The sequence below is a fragment of the Charadrius vociferus genome, unplaced genomic scaffold (assembly GCF_000708025.1).
Source record: "Charadrius vociferus isolate BGI_N301 unplaced genomic scaffold, ASM70802v2 scaffold49, whole genome shotgun sequence".
Classification (NCBI taxonomy): Eukaryota; Metazoa; Chordata; class Aves; order Charadriiformes; family Charadriidae; genus Charadrius; species Charadrius vociferus.
The window spans coordinates 5700266-5717736 of NW_009661375.1; positions in this window are offsets into that span (position 1 = coordinate 5700266).

The window sequence follows — 17471 nt, forward strand, 5'->3', positions numbered from 1 at the left end:
AAATTGTTTAAACCTCAGGTTTCAAATGTGGCTCCCTAAACATCAAGTGGAAAGCAGGACCAGGAAAACAATACACACACACTAACTTTTGAAACGGTGTCACCAGAAGGAAAATAGCACATGATTCATGAGGCCAGATCTCAGGGAGGTTTTCAGTGCCTTCATAGGGGAAGATTAAAAAAAAAATACAAATAATGGAATTTGGAGTTGCAGCAGGACTGAGATTTCAGCCAGCCTCATTCTCACGCCTTGTAAAATAGCTGAGAATAATTAAATCTGTTCCTCTTCTTTAATTAGCCTTGTGTCTCATTAGAGTAGTTCACTGCCATGTCTTTATTTACTTGATTATATCTCCTCCACACCTTTGCCTTCCCTCGTTCACCTAATCTTAACATCTCTCTTTTCCTTCCCTTAAAGCTCTTTATTTTAATGCTTTGATGTTATATTGGCTCCCCCCCGACATGCTTTGTTTAAAAGAAAACAAAGATAGAAAATCTATACACAAAACAGAAGAGTCAACTACATCTTGACAAATCATGCTTTTAAAAAGTCAGAAAAAGCAGATTTAAAGATGAAAGCTCATTCTTAACCCAGCTTCCTTCTTCAGAGACCTTAATATGATCTCTTTATATAACTGTTTGCCAATTAATTCAAAATATAACGCAAGCTGCAATTTCTCAGAGACATGCATTCATTACGTTTGTGGAAAGCATATAGTTTTCAGACTTTGATTGATTTTTAAATCTCATTGAGATGTACAGAACAAGACATCATTTTAAAGACATCAATTGTCCAAACAGCCACTGTTTAAATCTACAAATTTACAAGAAACAGATGGTTTTCACATGGGTGGAAAACAGTTTCCCTAGAAGACTGGTAACAACATTTACTCTTAGAGCAGTGACAAGCCCTTTTCAAGTTATGACCTACATAAGGAGAAAACAGCAGTTCATCACCACAGAGCTTGCCTTTCTCAACACATTACCAAAGCTTATAAGCCGGGGCCACATCCCAGACCACGAGACATCAGGTTCCTGAATATGTAGATTATAACCTCTAAAAGTTGCTCTGGACACTTGTAGTTATCACTTCCATCCTCTTGAAGATGCCGTTGCACCTACAGTACAAGGACATGTGGCCTTACAGGTAGGCACATACCTCAAACCAGCCTAAATACAAACAGCAATAGGAAAGTTCTTTCCCACCAATGCTGCTTGAGAAATACACATCTTAAACTGAAGAGACAGTCATTGTAGGGACAGAGTTTTCACAGGCACCTTTCCGATTTCATACCTAAATAGCTGTGGTACCCCAAAGTTGTTCGGCTGATCCTTCACTGCAATAGCTCGCTGGCATCCTCTGAAATACGAGGAAAGATAATAAGAAGCCATAAGCTGCAGAATACGGTATTAAGGTTTACTGGCATGTGTTCCAGGTACCCAGAGTATTCATTAAAAAGGGAAGGGTTTAATTGAGCTCAACAGATTTAATTTTCAAGGATTCCTGAGTGAAATCAGGAGTCCAAACCCCGTTGCCTTTCAGAGTCTTCCGCTCCCAACTTATTGAAAGTGCTTTGAAGTCCCTGCCCTGCTTTGCCTCCAGCTGCAGTGTTCTTACTGAACAATGACGCTGCAGATGCAGCCTGAGATCCCATCGAAAATGGAGTCACTGCCTGGAAAAAACAACAGACATCCAAATTCTGGTGTAAACCAAACTATTCCCTGCATTTTTCCCACTCTAGTGGGAGGCATCCCTGCCCATGGCAGGGGGATTGGAACTCGATGATCTTCAAGGTCCTTTCCAACCTAAACCATTCTATGATTCTAAATGGCCTGAAGCATCAAACACGGTCCCATATTTAATAGGACCGGGTAGGAAGACGGTGAGAATCTTTGAGATACATTGCAGTACACATTGATTAGCTTCCAAGTAAGCCCTCCTCTGCAAGCCTCACATTTTAGAAACTCATACCCAGACATTTTTGTCACATCAATCAAATGCACAAATGTATAGAATAGTAAAGCTAAAATAAACTACTAGTTGAGCATTATCACCCACAGGACTTGGTTGGAGACCATATGAGCTCTGGAAGCATAAAGACAACCCTCAGACCCTGCTATGTTCTTCAAGTACATAATACAGACCCTGTGTTAGAAAGGGTACAATAATATGTCTGCAGATAGAGCTCTTTGAGTGTGGTAGGACTCAAACTTGTTATGCCACTGGATCTTAGGTGACACAAGCCAGGTGGAAAATGCCATCTAGATATGGTGCTCAGGGACATGGTTTAGAAGTAGGCCTGGTAGTTAGGTAACGGTTGGACTTGATGATCTTGAAGGTCTTTTCCAGACATAACAATTCTATGATTCTATGAAAAATAAGCTGAGAAGCAGGTTGACGAAGGAAGCGGATTGATGACGAGAGAGTGGGCACAGTACAAACAGAAAGCAAAAAACAGGAAAGCACATTGCTATTGGATGAAGTGGTCAACTTTTGGCGAACCAGTAGAAGAGGAAAGGAGCAAAAGAGAACGTCTGCTACCAGCAGCACGGAGGCAAGGCACAAAACAGAAGCACTTGACTGTGGCCCAAACAAACTCTCCTCTTGAGCCTGGAGAGGGCCAGTAGCAATCATACATCCTAGTTGTTCTACCCTGCACGCAGGGATCAAGGTCTAATAACAAACATCAAAACTGCAGCTGTGTGTGCTCTGACCAAGTCCCCTGGCTCCCCTGGCCACCCTGTTGTTCGCCCAGCACCTCGGCGTGGATGGCAAACACCTATTCCACAGGCACTCACCACTTGGACCTTATTTCCTAGTAACAGACCAGACTTCTCAGGACTTTTCCAACACATGACATCTCACCATCTGAGTTAGAGGACCACGTAACCCAGCAATGTGCCTCTCTCAGGGAGAGCACAAAATGCTGGAGGGATACAGGACTCAAGCTGCAGTACAGCACCATGGTCCTTCTCACAGACCCTTCTCTCAAGACAGCTCCAGCTAACCCACGAGGTAGGAGAGCAGCACAGGGCAGCAGCACTGCGTCGCAAGCGTATGAGACGCCAGCTTTCAATTTCAGGGAGCAGGAGCCAGCTCCGAGCTCCACATTCAATGCATGAGACCAGAAGTGAGGAGGTGTTCTCAGCGTAGGAATGAATGGATGCCAGAATACAGCCTTAGACCTGGTTCAGAGAGGGTCCAATGGTGTCCCAAAATCTGATTTTATGAGGGGGGGAAAAAAAAAGTTTCAAAATCAGCAAAAACCGTAACACAACAAAAATATAGATGGGTGATGTGTTCCTCAAGAGTCCCAGATAATCAGGATCCTGGCCCTGTCCTCTTCGCTCAGACAAAACTACTGAAGAGAGGAATTTCCTCTGTGACAGAGTGTGCTGGAATCATGCCCAGGCCCACCACGGCTCCATCCCAGTAGTTCAGCATGGAGCCCCCGGTGCTATTCACGATCAAGAGAGTGAATTCTATAGCCCCCTGCTTCCCCCTGCCCCGCCAGCAGCCAAATTCCTACACTGGCGTTATGCAAATCCAGCTCAGCCCCCTCGCCCCCCACTCCTTCGCTCTATGCCGTATTTTATTGAGCTATTGTTTCTCCGGGACAGTACAGAAAACATCACGTATTGTCCTCCACTGACAGTCTCGAGCCACAAAGGAAAATACTCCTGCCCTCTCGGATGAGTTTCGCAAGCACACAGCACGTGCTTACACCCCATTCCTGGTAGCGCACTCTGACGATGTGTGGCACACCGGATCATAAGGGAGTGCAGCCTATTTCCCCAGCTGATGGTCCCCTAGGCACTGTCCCAACAGTGGGCTCCCCCCTCAGCCAGCTGACACGCAGCCTCTCCAGCATCCAAGGTGCAAAATGATGCACCCAACATCATCCACTAATTGGCCCATTGCAGCTTACAGGCATCTGCATTCCCTGCAGACCGGGTTGTGTAACTGGGGTTTAAACACGTATATCTTACGGCATTGGGCTCTGCCGGGATCCTCCATCGACCTGAGGAGCCGGCGTGCGCATCCAAAGCAATTACGGGAGCATGCCTCGTCCAGGCAGTTCACTGGTGTAGCAACATTTTATTTCTCCCACCTGACAAAATAAAAAAAGCAGGAGAGAATTATTTGTCAGCTCAATCCCTGTGTTAATCTAGTTGCAAGTATAATGTGATTTCCCTCCTGCCCCAGTAGTAGGTATTGCAACACCTTACATATGGATCATTTTAATCTAATATAATCTGGCTGGCTAGAAAGAAGGTTTCCCTCCACCACAGCTGCTTGTGATTAATGCTAAATATACATGCCAAGCTTCAATCAGCAAGAGCGTGCATCTTAGCTAGTCTGTACTCGGTAAATCAACAGTAAACCCTACAAAATGCAGAAGATGCTGCAAAGCTTTATGTGCTTAAGTTCTACCCAGCTTTTTTTCAAATGCTTCCTCTATTTGCCATTTCTAATGTATCATGATCTATCACTTCTTTTCTTTAAGCAAAATTCAGTTAAGAGCTGCTGATCCCAGAAGATGAGAAGTGTCACCTCACCTTTCCCAATAACAAACCGTGGGCAAATACTCATTAACTGTTTTGTCCTCTTCGTTTCACATTCACTTACTGCAAACTCCAGCAAGAAGAGAAGCATTTTTGTTGAAACCAAGATGAAGCACATACGTTATAATAAAAACCACAAAGCCAATAAATGATAGCTTTTTTTATCATTATTAAATACAAACATGTATTCTTATTTTACTATAATTATCAAACTGGGATTAATATAATCTTGTATATTGCTTCCCTTCACGGTGAATTAAATTATGTAAAAAGTCTCCCACTAGTATTCTTACCCAGCAAGAAACATTTTAATTGTAAATTTGCCTTTCGGAGTCTTTAAATTACACACACACACATTTAAAAAGGCCAGTACTCTGGATACTATGTATCCACTAATCTGTAAATAGACTCCCAGTCCAGGACTCATCTCTGAAATGTGGCATCAATTGCACAGGCTCCCATTTAGTTTTAGTTGAATAAAGCCATACTAGATACGCAAATAACATCAAACTTGCCGGATTAGAAAGGGGCACCTCGTACTCTAAATCATGATTGTCAATCATCACCCAGGATTAAGGGATATAGTTTAAAAACCTAAAAGCAAGCACTTCCTTTTAACTTCTGCCTACTGTGCATTTTGGATTATCGCCCAGAAAGAGTATTACTTGAAACAAGGCTGCCTCCCTTCTGCCATCTCAGGGAAGTGCATCTTTACCATCTGCTAACCTCTGGTGGGGAGGGAGGAAAAAAAAAAAAAGTCTCAGCAAAGCATACAATTTAGATTTGAGATCTACTGCTGACTGCGATTATATTTATAACTCACTTTTCACAGAAAACTGGGGGGTTATTTTTGGCTTAATAAGTGCTTTCTGAACACAGTCACCATTCTTGCCACAAAGATGTAAGGCAGTTAAAAACCAGAGCAGCTACTCTATTCTCACCCAGAACTGGCAGCCTTCCTGCAGCACTGCCTTTCACACCACGGGTTTGGAGAGAATTACCGGGAACGTATTCCATTGTACTCCCGAAAACGGAGCAGCATCCCATGGATATCTCGGCCTGTCCTCCTGCGCACGGGACAACCAACACTCAGCCTTCCTGCTCCGTCCCCCACCTCTCCCTCCACCACTTCTCCGACGTTCCCCTGGTTGAGCTACAAGACACTTCCGCAAAGCTAGTTGTCACTTCGAAAGTCTCTCCTTCGCTGTCAGAAAAGGCCATGGGAGAGGGAGATTGGTCAACAAATGCTAACATCAAATGTGTATGACAGTTCAGTGAACCGAGCTTGGGATTGGGTCATAAACTGGAAATAATTTATGGGAATAGTCAAAACAGAACTGGCTGCTCTGTTTGGCCCCTAGCTCATCACTTACTACCTGATTTTCCAGGCAAACAGGTATGTGGTTTTCCTTATTTGATGTAAAATTCATGTCGTTCTTGGGCATTTGGTTATTTCCGCTCAACAGCTGTCATGCCAACTGATGTACCTGCACACACAAGTTATACGGAGAGCTGGACACAGGTGAACAGTTGTGGGACTCACGTGTGGCTAAATCCATGCAGAAGAGAAGCTACACAAGGAATCGGGCAGGGAGGGAAGATGTCTATACAAACAAGGACACGTCTGCTCTGTGTGAAGACATTTCCATCTGTGGTTCTGTGCTTCTGTTTCTTTGGCCACTATCAGAGACAATATACATCCCATCATTCACATCCATCCTCGTGGACTCAGCTAATGCTTGCAGAGCACTAAGGTATGCCACATTATGGCGCAATAAAGTTATTCAGGCATGTAAAGCCTCTTCAAAACTATGGGATTTAGACATCCCGACACTTTCGTGGATCTAAGTTTCTAAACTGGATGCTGCAGCGTTGAGCCTGCTCAGCTTTCCATTGGAGATGCCTCAAACATCCTAGAAGGTGATCCTCCATAAGCAAAGGGTCCTGCAACTGTTTATGAGTGTGTGCATCTCCCCTCCACTCTCTCTGTATATAGCTATATTTATACACACATGTACATGTGCGTTTATAACATTTTTAAACATATAGTATGTAATATAGTCAAGTTATAAGGAAGAAAAAGACAAACTGGACGAGAATAAAGTATCATGACTGCCATCCTATTCTATAAAAATAGGATCAAACCAACTTCCACAACTAATCAAAAATCTCTTTCAAAATCAGTATTTTTAGAATAACGTTACAATTAAGATGCTCACCAGAATGTGGGGACAAGGGTCATATCCTCAGGTGGCGTAAACTGCCACAGCTGCACTGACTTCATCTGCACTTCCACAATCTAAATGAGTCAATGATCTTGCCCCTAAGGTACGGTTTACAGCTGCATACCGATTAAACAAAATATACACTGGTTCTTTAAGCAAGAAGGGGGAAAAACTCAGCTAAGGCTAATCTTATCAACATATAACCTTTTAATCAGATTATTGAAACAACATGTTAATTTATGAAAAGTTCAGCATTCTATTAAATTGCAAACAACGTAGTGAATTGCAACCCAACAGGCTCCTTCATTGAATTCATGCAGCCACTCCTGGCAAAGGCATTCCAAATTTGAACTTAATTAATATTCCTACTCCTGGTTTCCATAGTTTCTTTTTAAACATGAGTACCAGCAGAAACTGGCAGTAACTTTACCCATATTCTCAATAATAACCCCCCTCTGGCTGTCAATATGTATGAAAGGAAAAAATTTTTGCATACCCCAAACAGCCTGTCATTTTCCTGTCTTTTGTCAAAAATATGTTGGCAACTTTTTTTTTTTTCCCCTCTTTTTTTTGCTTACACAGCTTAAGATGCTTAACTGTTTCTCTGCTTGGGTCACGAGCAAAGCGCCTTCTGTAGTTCACATGTTGGAAAGAGAGCGCAGTAGCCATGCTCCTCCAACTTCAGATGACAACCACATTGTGAAATGCAAATTTCACAGAGATATGAAAAAACAAAGCAAAACAAAAAACCAACGCTTTCCTTGAAGAATCAGGAACTTAAGTGACTAAAATGCTTGGGGAAGTGTTTCACATTTTCATTCCTTGCCTAGGAACTTTAAAAATGGCTAGTGTCCATCTTGGACTAAGAAGTTATTACTCTAAATATGCTTTAAAGCTGTTTTTCTTTTGGGTTGCTACCCAAAGATTTGTGATTTTGTGATTTATCCCAGTTCATAATCCAATAGCCCTATAGACCGTGTGTTGTCTAGACCACTTAACGGCAACAGTGAAGGCACTTTCCAGCAGTTACCTGGTAAAGGACGAGTTGTTCCCTTAACATAGAGATCTTGTGATGCCTTGCATGTCACCTCCACTACAGACTTCACAATTCCCTATGTCAGGGACTATACCTGAAGCTTTTTCCTGAACTGAAACCAGTACGAAAGCTCAGGGTCTCACCATGGATATATCCAAACTGATTCTTCTCTCTGAATTTCTAGGGCTGGGGTTTTTTTTAGCCATTGTAATGAAATGTGGTAGAGGCATAGAAGATTAAAAAAAATAATTATGCTCCAATACATTTTGTGCAAAACATTCAATGCCAAGTTCAGAAATACAAATTAGTGCCTCACTAAAAGGCTACAGAGTGAGTTCAGCAGTAGTTTGTTGTTTATCCCACCTCTTGACCAGTCAAAATGTGTGAACTGGTGTCCGGTTAGCACATACGTGAGAGATACGGGAGATGGTAACATATATCTCACAAGGATCTACAACACAGATGGCAACTCATCCACCCAGAAGTTGGGGGACACAGCATAGTACAGAGGGTACTCCAGAGTGATTTAAGGGAGTCTTCGGAGTCTTCAGGGGGAGGAACCTGTTGGACATCATTCCCGAGGAAACCAGACTTGGTTTACTCCACTGTTCAAAGAGCAACCCTTACACAAAAAAAAAGCAATTAACACACTCTTGACAAAATAAGACTTAGATACACACAATCAGCAAATCAGCCTTCTACACCTTCTTTCCAGTGTTATTAAACCTCTTGTTCTTTATGGCCTGAATTCAATGCTGACCCTGCTTTATAAGTAGGGGATGGGCCAGATGACTTTCTGAGGTTCCTCTCAATCTGAATTATCCCATGCCTATCATACTCCTAGGAATACAAGCAGTAAGACCTCTACTTGCCATGCAGCTAAGTACAACCATAGTTGAATTGGCCAATTGCCAAGGTTAGACTACAGAAAAATCCAAGTCAATAAAGATTAAACTCACATATGATAAACTGGCACAAGTCTATGGCTTACTCTCAACAGGTACAGGGGACAGACAGTGATGTCACGAACCAACTAATCAAACGTTAAACATAAGGCAACCTTGGCCTGGACAGGACCCATATATTGTTCCATCAAGGCTGATGTCAACCACAATTCCCAAGATTTTGCAGAGTAAGAAGCCTGCCTTTAGGGTACCACAGTGCAAAAAAGGTGATCTTTCATCCTGTCATTCCAAATTCTTCTGTTTTATTGAGTTGAATCAGCTAGACTCTGTTAGCAGTTGCCTCCTGTGTTGCCAGACGGGGAAGCTCAAAGCCACCTGTGAATCAGGAGGGGACAAGATGACAAGCAACTGCTTGACTGATAAAGATCCTATTCTTGGAATAGTTCCTGTCTATCCTGCCAAATATGCCTTGGCTGAAGAGTGTGTGGTGGCTTGGGAGGAGGGATGAAGAGAGGGGAGGGAGTGCTGAGGACTGAAACTGCCTCCAGGTAAGGTAGGCCCAAGGCAGAGTCGAAAGAGAATGGCAGGTCAGATGGAAGCACCCTAGGAGAGACTGGGCACCTGAGAGGATGTCCAGGCAAACCCAGGATTTGCTTCAGGAGGAAATAAATAACTTCTCCTTGATGTTGGTGGTAACCTTCAGCTTTAAGGACTCTCAAAGTCCTAACTTGAGGGTATTGGTTGTTAAAAAAACATTAAAAAATTGAGCCCAAGTGGCCCTTTGACGGGACAAAAAGATGTTTTCTGGTGCACAGTTCATAACATAGAGAAAAGCAAATATGATGGCTAGAAATACCATTTATTGTTGCAGAGATTAAAACCACTGCTCTAATTCTTCAGCTCCCCTGGATGAGCCCTATTTTAGGACTCAGTTTGTGGGCCATAGCATCAACTCCTATTAATCTGAACCTACCTAGATATGAAGTACATGTCCCTGGGCCATCCCTGCTCTCCTGGAGTGTGGGTGGCAGCTTGGACCTAGTTTGCATCTCTCACGCTGTAGACTGGCCTGTGTGGATATTGTTCCTTGACTAATCTCAGGAAAGGATGGAAAAAAAAATGGAAGTGAGTTGTTTGTGACATGCTGAATAAAGGTGACAGAGTTACTGTCTCAAGCATGAGCTGCAAAAGACTCGTCAGCCAAATTCAGAGGCCTCCAGCATTAGCTAGAAGATGGATCCTGGAAAACAAGAGGGTGAGAGTAGTGAGGACATACGGGGGCAGCTCATAAACAGAGCCCTGCAGGAAGCAGACAGACACAAGGTGCATCCCAATAGACTGCCAAAGCAGCTCTAAAATATCAAAAAGCCTGAGAAGCCTCTCAGACCAGGACCAACACTGCAGAACTCCACCTATGAAGGAAAGTTCAGTGTGTTCAGTGTGGGAGAAGAGATCCAGAAAAGAGATTTTCAAGGACAACAGAGGAAAGTCCATTTCTACAAGCAGCCAGCGATGGAACAGATGGATGGCATCTGTAGATTGTCTAACTTGTATCGTAACTCATTGTGCAGTCTTAGACAAATGCACAATCATCAGTCGACCAAACGGTCAGACAGCAGCTGTCACTCATGCAGGCAGAGCTGGGATCCAAGGGGGAGCAAAATGAGAGGGCCTGTTCTTCTCTGCCAAGGACCAGCAGGTGTGGAAGGAGAGAGATGCCAAGCAGAAGGGAACCAAGCTAGAAGAAAACTCATTTTGTTTGAAGTTAGCCAGTGTCAGATTAAAGAAATCAAAGACTTGTTTAGAGTAAAGCAAAGAGACATAAAGGAAGTATTTTTCAGATTTCTGTCCAAGCCTTTTGTCCAGTTTAACCTCTTTTCTCTTGTTCCTCCATTTGCTTGTTTTCTTCATCAGTCACAACAGAATGGCTCCTCCAGAAGAGACTCATCCCTTGGCTTTGAGATCACCAAAGAGACCGAGATCAAAGCAATTTAGGAAGCACAGTTTTCATGCCTGCATCACCATGTACGCTAACGTGCTCCTTCACGCTGCACTGTCACTGGAGATAAATCCGTAAGCAATGCTGTGCCACAGCAGCCAGAGTTACTTTACTTCGTAAAGACAACTACTAAACACTGAAAGGCAGTATTTGCCCACTATCAAATTCTCTGTTCTCTGATTTGCCACCAGACTTCCAAATAAAATAAATAAATAAAAAAATCAACTCTAGATTCTTCCATTTGCCAGGGAAAATGAAATCCAATGAGCCACGCAAGCTGAAAGGGCTGAATTCATTAGAGTCTTCAGGGCTTCAGTGGGCTTCCTCGGCTTCTACAAGCTGGTGAGGCAATCTTACCCTTTAGGCGTCTCATTTTAGCTGGTCTAAACAAGCGGCTTGTGTCTCTTTACAACTGATGAAGCAGCTGAGACTCTTCTAGGAAGCAAATCATCTGTCCTACTTCAGTTATATGCCAGAATGAATCAGACTTTGGAATAGCTCCCTCCTCTCTTAGTCCATGATATAGGGAGCTCACACAACTAGCATGGTAAACATTTAAATTCACAGAGCGGGAATTCGGTGCCATCAGTCCCCCATGATGTTACCATGCCTTGAGAACTGCTCCACTTCTGCCTCTTTGGGCTCCAGTTATGTCTTGCACAGCAGTGCAGAGTGGCTGTTTTATCTTCTACAATCTTGTTTCATTGCAGAATCGGCTGTGTTCCATTTTCCCCTTGGAACCAACATAGTTTGACATCCAAAAATAACACCCCACTAAATTAAAACAAAAAATTAAAAAATGTTATGTCACTCTCTCCTAGCTTCCTCAGCACATCTAGATCTTTCTATGTCTATTTTATACAGAGCAAGTTCTGCTCAAGGAGAGCCATTTCTCATCTTTTATAGCATGAAGCAACTTGTTGGCACTTAAAATTAGAGGAAAAGACACTTCAATTAAGTTCGAGACAAGTGTAAGAGTGTATCTGACAGCACACTATATCACTCCCGCAATTTTTTAAAACCAATTTGACAGACTCTTAAAAGTTTCTAAGAGTAAAGGGCAGACATTTCCTGGGCCTGGTTAGGACTTTATTCAGTCCTGGAAATAAAGAACAAAGATGAACTCTCTTCTTTAGCTGATGTTGCTGTTGATTTCTGCCCTCGCAACACGACTGAACAGTTGAGCACTAAGCACTCCTGTTGAATCATTATTTACTGCCTTTTCTTTTTAAGCTAAGCCCCTAACGTTGCTAAATGTACCATTTTTACATGAAACAAAACAGAAAACTGCCCACCTTCCTGTTCGTTACCTCATACGGTGGGTCTGAATTGAAAACACCAACATGGAGAGAATTATGCGTTGCACAAAGAATAGCTTGGGTTTTCTCCACATGCGCAGTGTCTTAAATGGGAAACAAACTATGTTTTGGATCATATCGCTGCCGCACGAGGCATTCTCCCTCTTGTGGTCTGATCTGAGGGTACGTTCTGGAATAATTTCCTAGAGGGAAGCTGACAGCTCTTTCACACCCTTCCCCTCCTCTCTACACGCCACCGGCAGTATTATTCTTACAGGATCATTATTTATCAAGACCAAATAAAGTAATTTCATTTAAAGCATAGTGTAAAGACTTCAAAGGGATCTTATAATTTAATTTAAAGCAAAGTGCCTTCATAGTGTAAAGACTTCAAAGGGATCTTTGCAGGGACTACTGCCACCACCTTGGACGTATGTCTTTTTGTCCCCAAAAAGCCACTTTAACCTACTTTTCAATTTTTCAGAAAAGAGGCATTCTTTAGTGCTAACAAAACCACCACCTTAGCACCCCACTCGCCAACAAATTAAGTGCTATCAGCTAAACACGCTCCACCGTCTGCTCTGAGTTATACACCAGTCATGGCAGGTTTTAATTTGATTAGTGATTGGGCTAAAAGCAGCTAAATAAAAATTATAATGCCCAAGAGCCACTTAGACTTGTTCAGACACTTTAAATACCAAATCCCTTCAGCAATATAACATTATCTTTATAGACAAAACTGAGTTTAAAAGTACAAATCTAATTGATCTCAAGTGCATTGGAATTACTATATTTAGGCATTGGATTATGTACTACAGAAAGCCTCATGCTATGTAAGCAACAAAACTAATTGTGGAAAGACAAAGGTATGTGTCTAACGTGCTTATGGACTTTTAAAAATTCATATTTTCATTGAAGCTGGCAAAGTTACAGCTGCTCACACCAGCAGTGAATTTGGCACAGCGCCCTATATGTTGAGCGAACATAAGCCGGCTATTTCTGGTCTCCTTTAGAAGGCCTGGACTTCAAGCCCTGCCTCAAAATTGCTATTTAAGGCTCTCAACGCTGCTGGAAGAAAAAAGTAAATTAAAAACCAGCAAGTTGACTCTCAACAGCTAAGCAAGACTTTCTTGTCTTTAGTCTCAACTAGGGGCTCAGCTCATGCAGGCATTTATGGCAGATGCTCAGACACCACAGAAGGATGCCATTACTTTTAAAGAAGCTCTTCCAACGTAATATACTATTGCAGAATAAACAGGCTACCTAGACAAGAGGAACAAGCAACCCGTCCCCACAGTCACTTCAGAGATTAATATAAATCAGCATGTACCAAAAAAAAAAAGAGACACAAAAAGGGAGATATTCACTAGTCCGGTTGAACTTGTGTCTGTCTGGCTAAGAAAGTAATTTTAAAGTCTTCAGATGGACCATGCATGGGTTGTGCCTGCTTTGAAAACTGCAGTTGCATGCAACTCAGTTGCCTGCCTGCAGACAGACATCCCTGGGGGGTAAAAAGCAACAAAATCTGTTTTTTTCCCCTGAATACACCCCCATGTCTGCATCTCAGAACAAAGCAACTGTCAAGAAACACTTGCAGACAACACAACTTAAGATATGCCTCTAAAACTTAGTGGCTCACCCCGCGTTGCACCTTCTGCTTAGCATGGGATTCTCCAGTGGCAAAAAGCATCACCGAGGAGTCTCCTCTCTCGCTCCTCCTTTATAAAAGGAGATACATTCACCAGTTAAACAAGCTGACTTTACCCTCAGAGGATTCCAGAAAAATAATGCATTAAGAGGGAAAAACAGGTCTTAAAAATAATAATAATAAAAAAAATAACGGCAAGAGTGATCTTCAGTTAATTCAGGAAAATCCCCAGAGGGAATCCACCTTTTAAGCACCTAAACCGCGGTTTTACCCCAGCATTAATACAAGGAGCTGGGCTGGGTCTTGGAGGTCTCTTTTCAAGATGTTTCCTAAAAGGCTAGGGAGAGCAGGACTGAACACAATTTGGATCAGAAATTCCCCAAAAGAACAAAAATCTTTCTAGCTTGAACGGTGGTGTTTTTCTTTTTTTTTTTTTAATGAGAAATTAAAAACATACACACTGGGAAACAAAGTTAAATCTAGCCCAGCTTTGCACATTTTAACAATTCGCTCTGCTGTCTGTAGAACACAGCAATATAAATATTGCTATCTCTGTTAAAATGAATTATTGACAATTTTAATACATGTTGCACAGTACATATTAATATAGAAAAATACATGTTATCAGCAGTGCAATGTTGACCATGTACTAATCCATTCCACCTGCTCAAATATTAGTGCAAATAATTATATATTTGTAATGCATCATTGCTGTCTAGTTTGAATCTCTGCCTCCAGAATAAATGTCTCTTCTCTGAAGTTGTTTGCTATTATGAGTAAAATGTTATATATTCATACTCAAATTGACTTTGGGTGGATAAGTAAAATGAACAACCTTCAAAAATCCACTCGTCCAAGAGTTTGCAAGTCATTTTAATGAATTGTTTACAGTAAAATCTTATAAAAATGTTTCAAACACAAGCTCATATTAGCTGGCTTCTCTACAACACTCAAATATTGCGTGGCAAAACAGTGTAGAGTTCAAAATGACCATCTCCAACTGGCAGCATCAAGTGAGGTGGACCTCAACCATTAAGCAGGAGCTATTTAGCCTGATACCATGCAGCTTATCTACCTATGAAGTGATTCTGGGGATACCATCTCTGCACAGTCTCACCTTTCTTTTCACACACAGAGGTGGCCTTGATGAGGCTGGAGACTCGGGAGAACAGCAGCTCCTATCCCTGACGGACTGATGATCAGAACAGGAAAAGCAGAACTACAACCAAGACACCACAAGGGCTGGTTTGTACCAGGACATCCCCTTGACTAGAAGCGAAGTTGGGATAGGGCTGAGGCGGAAAAGGGCAGCCCCGAGAACAGATGAGGTGAGGTTAAGGTGAATTAATTGCAAGGGAAGACTGTGGTGCAAACAGCCAGTCGACAAAGAGATGGGGAGCAGAAAAAGCCCCAAAAGCTTACGGAGCCCCATTGTGCGCACAAAGTGGAGGAATGAAAAGGACTGACATCCCTTAGTCCATTCTCTCCTCTACCTTCGCTAAAGCCAGATCTGAGGACAACAAAACACGGCACGATGAAGCTCTCGGCAACAGCCACTGCTGCCATGACTCCCGTCTCCCAAAACAGCATTTGTTTCTTCACACTCCAGTTCCAGTAGCCTTATAGACAACTTGGGGTTTCAGTGAAAGAAGAGAAAGAAGCTTTAACGCTTCAAGAAGAAAAATTTGGAAAGTATCACCTTTCAAATAACATTGTGTATTAAAAGCTCAACTGAACAAGGTCTCCTAGAAGCCATGCTGCAAAGTTAAGGTTTCTCTCTCTCTCTCTCCCTGGTAGTGTGGTAACAGAGGGGAAAGGATAGCGCAATCCTGAGATCTGGAAAGGAAAACAGGGCAGAGGGACGCAAAGCTAATAGAATGAAAGTAGAAACCAAGGCTTCCACAGACACTAAGGGCTGTATTGACACAGAGTAAGCAGTGCCCCACACAAGAGAAAAGACGACAGGCAAACACAGCTGCTTCCCCACTCTAAGATAAGCAGAAGACATGGTATAGAAATCTCCTACCACCAAAAGAAATGAGGATGGAGGGGAAAAAAAGCCAAGCAAGGCAGCGAACACGACTGGGCAGGAGATCTGGCTCCTTCCCCTCCTTAAAACAGGTGTAGAAACACCAGGAAATAAAATACAACAACGTGCCAGCCTTGACATCCAGAGAGAAAATACTCCAGTGTAGACAGCAAAACACAAATCTGTCTCCACTTACAACTAGCACAGAGGCGGTCATGGTGGATAATGCCTTGAAGCCAATATCCAGCAGAACATGAGGACAGGAAAGGTGCTCCTACCTGTCAGTTGTCCTCTAGAAGAGTAGCTTTTGGGGCTGACGGCTGTCTTATCCTCCCTCCTGCTCCTGGGACAAGAAGTGTGAAGGAGAAGAGCTGAGACCTGCATCTAAAATTAGACAAGCAATTATTTAGATACCTGCTTCCTTCGTATAGGAAAAACCATCACCTCAGCCTGGTTTCCCTATTTGTCACCAGTTCAAATCAAGCGCTAATCCAAATTAAGATAGTTATTGCCATTAAAACTTAATGCAAAGAGCAGCCTTCTGGTTTAGAATTTGTCATGACATCTAAAACTGAATCCATTAGGTTTATTGTCACGCACATATTGGATAGAGAAACCTGCAACTACAGGGTTCTGAAGAACACGCCAATGTTTAGCCAACCTGTGAAGAACCCAATGGGCCTCACCCTCTTCAGGACACTTTGTAAGATGCAGCATTTTTGCCACGTATTTGCAACATTTCCCACGGAAATGGAGCCATCTGTTCAGACAACGCTCCATCACAACAGCCCAGCACCAGTCTATGGCGGAGGATTGCTCTTTTGGCAACTGAAAGTGTGAGTTATCCGTGGCAGTTAAACACTGAAGCAACCAGTGATTTAAAATGACTTTGTGAAAATTAAAAGGGAGAAAAAAAAATCCCAACCAAAACCCAATCTAAGCTCTCTTATCGATGGTGAGATAGACTGACCTGCCACCCGTCAATACCATGCCATTCTCAAGTCAAGCACTTACCATTATCCAGATCACTGTAGTCTTCAAAAACAATAAATAAGCCCAGCTCTGGCAAATTCTCCTTCCCTCCAATCAGACCACATATTGCCGATGCATTTCCGCTCCTCACAGTGGAAATAGGCACAGCTCACGTCGCCGGCACTGTTACCTATCCTTCGCGGCAGATGTACACGCGTACGGATCAGCTCATCCGTTGGAATCCAGTGGTGGCGAGATGAATGAACAGCTCCACAGCAAGTATTTTAGCAAGTCTCCCTCCTCCAGAGGCTCACTTCATTTCAGGGTGGGACAGAGCTGTGAAGAGATTTTAATTCCAATCCTGCTTATTCTCCTAGGTGGACGCACATTGTCAGGTTCCTACTAATCACATTTTAACCTCCTCCTTCCATGTGCTACGCTACTTTATTTAAAACCAATTGTTCTCCGTATCTTTTTAATTCATGTCTTCTTCACTTCTTACCTTCTATTTCTAAACATCTAGATCCTCTTTTTCCAAGCACTCCCAAGTTTTTTTATTTTTATTTGTGTTGAGACGCATTCTCACAGAACACCAACTCCTTCCTGCCCTCTGTGCGTACGCAAACAGAACACAATACCAAATCATGTTAATAAATTATAGGACTTGTAAAAACACAGCTGATTCTCCAGCCTACAACAGTTTACTGCAAAGCCATTTTCACCAATTGTAGACAGCATAATTACACACACATACACACCCCTCCTCTCAGGCATTCATTTGGCCGCCAGCCTGC